This window comes from Brachycentrus maculatus, unplaced genomic scaffold, assembly GCF_059751285.1.
Source record: "Brachycentrus maculatus isolate JH-2025_06_01 unplaced genomic scaffold, ASM5975128v1 h1tg000866l, whole genome shotgun sequence".
NCBI classification, from domain to species: domain Eukaryota; kingdom Metazoa; phylum Arthropoda; class Insecta; order Trichoptera; family Brachycentridae; genus Brachycentrus; species Brachycentrus maculatus.
In genome coordinates, this window is record NW_028281592.1 from 9,819 (window position 1) to 15,816 (window position 5,998).

The 5,998-nt window shown below is 35.6% G+C and overlaps 1 pseudogene; it reads left to right on the forward strand.

Moving 5' to 3' along the window:
* Positions 1 to 226: 226 nt before the first annotated feature.
* Positions 227 to 1,635, forward strand: LOC148299970 (stomatin-like; annotated as a pseudogene).
* The last annotated feature ends 4,363 nt before the right edge of the window (positions 1,636 to 5,998 follow it).

Sequence of the window (5,998 nt, forward strand, 5' to 3'; positions counted from 1 at the left end):
CAACCCGGCAATCTTCCTCACTTTCAGTAAGTCAGTATACTGCTGAGAGAAAGGCTAAACAAACTTGCGAACAATAGTTGCGAAGTGGTATCCATTTTGTAGATAAATCTCATCATCATACGAAATTTATATGGTTTATTATTGATTTGCGGTGGGGGCGCCATTATGTTTGAAGATGTTGAGTTTGCGCAGCCATTGATGGGCTTTCTTATCGATTGAAACTGGCATGGGTTCGTAGTATATAATAATAATTAAAAGGCAACGAATAGGAATATAATTGACAGCATGCATAATTGTTAGTTATTATTTAAGTATATATTGAGTTTCTGTATATATATGCCATAATAGACATATGCATACATTTAGGCATAGACATAAACCAGCCAGCAATTATGAACATAAAAAATAATAATGCAGATCGACAGCATTACATGAAACTGCGGCTTATGCAGGAAAATGAACTTCCATTGATGAAAATGTTGGCAATTCCTATAAATTTGTTTCACCTCATTCATTAGTTAATAAATAAAGCGATGAGTTTATGCAATTGACTTTAGACTTTATTTTCACAATTCGCAATATTCAGTTATGCTCAATCATCAATAAAATTTGAATTATGCTTATTATGATACAATATCCAAATTCACACACAAAAACATTACGATTAGATTGCTACAATTATTGTTATGAACATCCAACATGCAGAATAATGAAGTTAGACACTTGGAATTTAAAAAGGGGATTTCATTAGATTATAAATAAAAATCACAAATGCATAATAAATAAGTGTTACCAATGTCTGATATGCAGAAACTGAACCAGAGCAAATTCGGATAGGAAGAATATGGAGTGCCCGATGAACATTAAACTACATGTTATTAAGGTTGTCTGATCACATGCGGGAATGTTGGAGGATGTTTGAGAATATATTGCCCTTGTATATGCTGCTGCTGTGGGAGTCCGCTCTACGAACTTCAGACCAGCAAAACTGGAATACTGCAGAGTTTTGGGAGATATCAAAGGGTTATTCAGCCAGGACTGCATGTTATAAACCCATGGACAGAGAAAGTGATTCAAGTTGACATGAAGACCTGTGTATTAAATTTAAAACCTCAAACTGTTATCACAAAGGACAACGTTTCATTGCAAATTGACCCTGCAGTTTATTACAGGACCACTAACCCTTATAAGCTGGTGTACAAACTGGGCACAGACCCTAACGAGCTCAGAAGTTTCATCAGTGAAATGTCATATTCGGCAATGCGTACCGTTGTTGGTTAGACTCTTTTTCAGACACTTTTGTAGAGCAGAGGGGCAGTTGCAGATGCCATTGAAGGCTATGTGAAATAAAGTGTGTAGAAATGGGGGCTGTACATCGAAAATATTTTCATTAAGGATCTGTACCTCTCTCCCGAAACAAAAAAGAATATGCAATCCGCAGCCATCCAAAAAAGACTTTCCCAAGCCCAAATAATATCAGCACAAGCAGACGTGGAAGCAGCAAAGCTCATGAAATAAACTTCCGAAATCCTCAATTCGAAATCAGCAATGCAAATCAGATACCTTGAAACTCTACAAACAATTATTAGCTCTCCGAACTCTAAAACGCTCTTTGTTTCTCTTCAGGGCAAATAATGATGATAAAGCAAACAATGATTATCTAAGCATTCCATATACAATACAATATCACATGAATTGCTGGAGTGAACTAGATAATTGTCGAGTGTTTTAGCCCGATTACAAAAGTTATAAGGATGGATGCTCAATAATGATATTTTTGGGTATGGAAATTATTTTATTTCTTTACGTGTGGTGTTGGTCTCTTCGGCCTTCCATTATTGCTCCATCTGCTGTTATCGATGTCATCTGTATTTTTTAAGTGTGTCAGTTTCTCTTCGATAACCTTCTTCTTCTTAAGGAGAGATCGAATATGGTCTTATTGCTTAGAGTGATATCCACAGTTTCTCATGTGTTGTTGGAAATCATACTGGCTGAAGACCCTATGGCAGAATTAACAGAGCAATTTCTCTGTTTATTACTCTTCTTATTCATCATATTAGTTTTATAAATCGTCGCCGAAATAGGAGTTTTAGGAGCCATTCGATTAGTGGGCCCACATTTGGCTATCTCTTCCATCGTGTGAGGTCTATGGGCATTTTCGAAGATTGTTTTGTTGGTATCTTTGACTTTTATCCTTGCTTTTCTTTGAGTTCCTCTCATATTGGCAGACACTCTTCGGATAGTGCGGGGTCATTTGACTAGTTTCATGTTCATTGACTTAATTTTATTGGTAGTGGCATGTGCTGGGCTCGTCCGAACCCTGAACTTGAATATAAGGATCATTATCATTCTCATTGTCGTGATCCGTTGTCGGCTAAGCTAACAAATAAGCTGAATCGTTATTATAAGGGTATTTCTTATGACACAAATAATTGATATTAGAGTCTAGCTCCTGTAGAGTCAGTCTTCTTTTGTGTGGTTTCACAGAATTTTATGGTTCATGCTCATAATTTATGTATTATTTCTCTTTTTCGGGCTGATTTCGTTTTGTTTCGTTGCTTGCTTGTTTATTTATGGTTGAGTAGTGTGGTATTCTTTCTGTTGAGGGTGACCCTTTGACTTACTTATTCTTAGTTTTGGCACTTGTGTAGCCTTAGAGTGCCATTTGTACTTGAGTGGTACTGATTTTAGAGATTTATTGGTAGCATTTCAGAACTTCTTCTTATTTCCTCTCAAGTGTGATTCGTAGATTCTGAATAATATTCTACTTTTCCTGCAACCCCTGCTACTTTCGTTTGCACACTTCCGATAAATCGCTAAGTTTATCCGACAAAATCCCAATATTTTCATTGCATTTCTTGTTGATGTTCTTTAGCTAAATGCACTAATTTTATAATTTTGTAATTTTGTTTCTTTATGGCTCGAGCATTGTTACTCGATTTTATTCATTTTTGTGGCTTTTTTCTTTGTTCAGTTTGTTCTCCTTGAAGTTTATCTCTGTGCCTAAGATCATTAGTGACATGTTTTGAATGTTTTGTAGAGTTTCGCCCATGAAACCACCATTTGCTAGCGCATCTGTGAGAGTCTGGTTGATTTGCGCCATGTTGGAGAGCCGTTGTTTTGTCTAGATTATTTACATGCTGCTTATTTATTGTTTATTCAGGAGCAAGTTCCGCTATTTCTACCATTTAGCCTGCTTCTTTGACATCTATTTTTTGCAGTTCAGCAACTCCTCCTGCAGAGAGAGTATCTTGGTTGTATTACAATCGTATGCCCCTCTTGGCATAGTTCCTGCTGTCACGTTTTGCGAGTATGCATTGGGTATTGATGCATCTTTTGAGTTGTATTAAAATTGAGTATTTTAGTTTGTTTGGTTCATTTGTTACCTCTAACGATTTATTATATGGATGTTTGTTTTTTACTTTAAATTTATAATATAACGGCATTTCTGTATCTATACAGAGGTATAAATTACATCGTTGTATAATTATGAGTATGAGCATAGACATAGGTATAAGCAATGAATGAATCAATTTGTATTTCTGGTGTTCTAGATATCGTATCCCCAATTGCCGCGTAAAATATCCAGAATGAAAAAGAGATTGTCACTAAGACTGCTACCCTTGGAATCATAACATTTATCTCTTTACTCTGGATCGTCTAAGATGTCACAGTATCTCTTTTAAGTTATTTCATTTTCAGCACCCATCGATCGAAGATAGGTTTTTCTCATTTCTCCTTCCCCTTCATTCTACATAATACCTTTAACAATATTTTGAATTTCCTCTTTTGTAATTGGCTCTGACTCTGATTTCGAAATGGAGTACTTATCTCTGAAACTGTAATCTATGACCCATTACCCAATATCACTGTTCAGATCTTTCATCATATATTGTTTGTAATCAGTTACCCCATATTTCTATTGGTTTGCATTGGCGACCTTGTACACTCGATACTTGGATTTGTTGACATATAGTGGAGATACACTTGGAGTCACAAATGCGAAATTAGTTATCAGCGAAGCATTATAAGGATGGGAGTTTATCGTTAATTGGTCGCTGTGGGTATGGCCGTAGAATTGACCAACAATCTTAGAGGAATATTTAGCAATTAAAGCACGGAACACGCTTTGATATTCCGGTGCAGTTTGATCCAAAGTTTCTGGGATATGTCCAATAATGTATACTTTGTCATGTGCAATAAGTTACTTTTAGAGTATCATCAGTTGAAATATTGCATAGCTTTGATCTCCGACCAGAAAAAGATTGTAATTATCAAAAGCAATTGTGTTTAAGCTGATGAAGGCGACCTTCTGTTTGGCATCATTCTCATTATTCAAATTGACTACCTCTACTAACTGATAAGTCTGTTTTGATTTGGATCCGTCGAATTGATGGTCTGGACTGTAATCGTTATTGCCTTGAGCTCGGATGAAAATTGAATCCTTGAGCTTTTAATTACTTTTGATTTTTTGTTATATTAGTTTGTTGTTGTCTTATATTGTTTGGTTAGTTTTCTGCCATTAGTTATGCGCTGAGAAATCGCCTGTGGCAATAACAATGTGGATTTGCTCTGTTAAATCATTTACAGAATTCAGCAAGGATTATAGTAACTTTGGAGGGCTATCACAATTCTTGCTTCCATAGGGTTTGGCCTGAGCTGCCGGATTCTCTGGAAAGCCATGCTCTGAGTGACAACATACAGGGTATGAGCAAAGTATTGATGACTTTTCGACATAATTCTGGTCCAAATGGATATCAGAGAGATGCAGTATATTTAAAGAAGAAGCTGCTGAAATATTCACATTTCTCCTGGTTATATACTTCTATAAGTTTAGAGCTAGCTGCTCTTTGCGAGAGTCGTGACCCTAAAGACTAGAGTTCCCTAGAAGTCTTTACACTTCCTCATGTGGGTAATAATGCTTGTAGATATTTCCGCATAGGAGTGAACAGATATGATCAGGGTTAACATAATTGTTCACCACATTATTGATAGCAATTGGAGCTATTTCTTATCCAACTTTCTTGCATAAGTCTTTGGAGTCATCTACGATATGTTAGTTTTATTTTTACATTTGCGCATGCATAAGATCTGTAGGAACTATGCTCCCAACCCCAACCCCAACCCCAACCCCAACCCAACCCCAACCCCAACCCCAACCCCAACCCCAACCCCAACCCCAACCCCAACCCCAACCCCAACCCCTAACAGAGCGAAAGCAATGAGTTAGATTACAGATAGGATTTTCATTTGTTTGTATTTAACAAATATATTATGCAGTCTCATTATAATTTAAATTAATATCATTGATTTCAGCAATTTTATTTTTATCTATTTTTCCCATTTTATCTTTTTATTGATTTTATCTATTTTATCTATTTTATCTATTTTATCTATTTTATCTTTTTTATTGATTTTATCTTTTATCTATTTTATCTATTTTATTTATTTAAATTTCATAAATAAATTGCCCATTTAGATTCTCGCATACCTTTTTTCTGACACACAAAATTAATCTCAAAGCCAAATTAAAGCACGAATTTCAATTTACGGAATATTTCTGAGGTACTGACTTTGTCGCCGCTATTAATTATAAAGATTAAATAGTGTTTATATTGATTTAATTACATTAACTTTAAAAAATGAGCTCCGATACATTTAGAAACTCGTTCAACTCCAATATGTATGCCTCGAAGGACAACAGAAAGGACATTCTATGGAATATCATCGAGCCTGGGGATCCCTACGATATTCGGAAGTATGCTATTATTTAATGAAGATCGACTATTGCGAAATTGCCAGGAGGAAGACAAAACTTCATGGGTGAAAACCTTTAAGTGATATGTTTGTTCCAATCGGCCGAAATCGAAAGATTGATCGATAATCTCGATGAATTTCGCCTGAAGTATAAATGAAACCATGTAGATATAAATAAGTGTAAAAAAAGGACCTTGATCGGCATTCTTTCGAAGTGCAAATCAAATAGTTGGCCATGAGA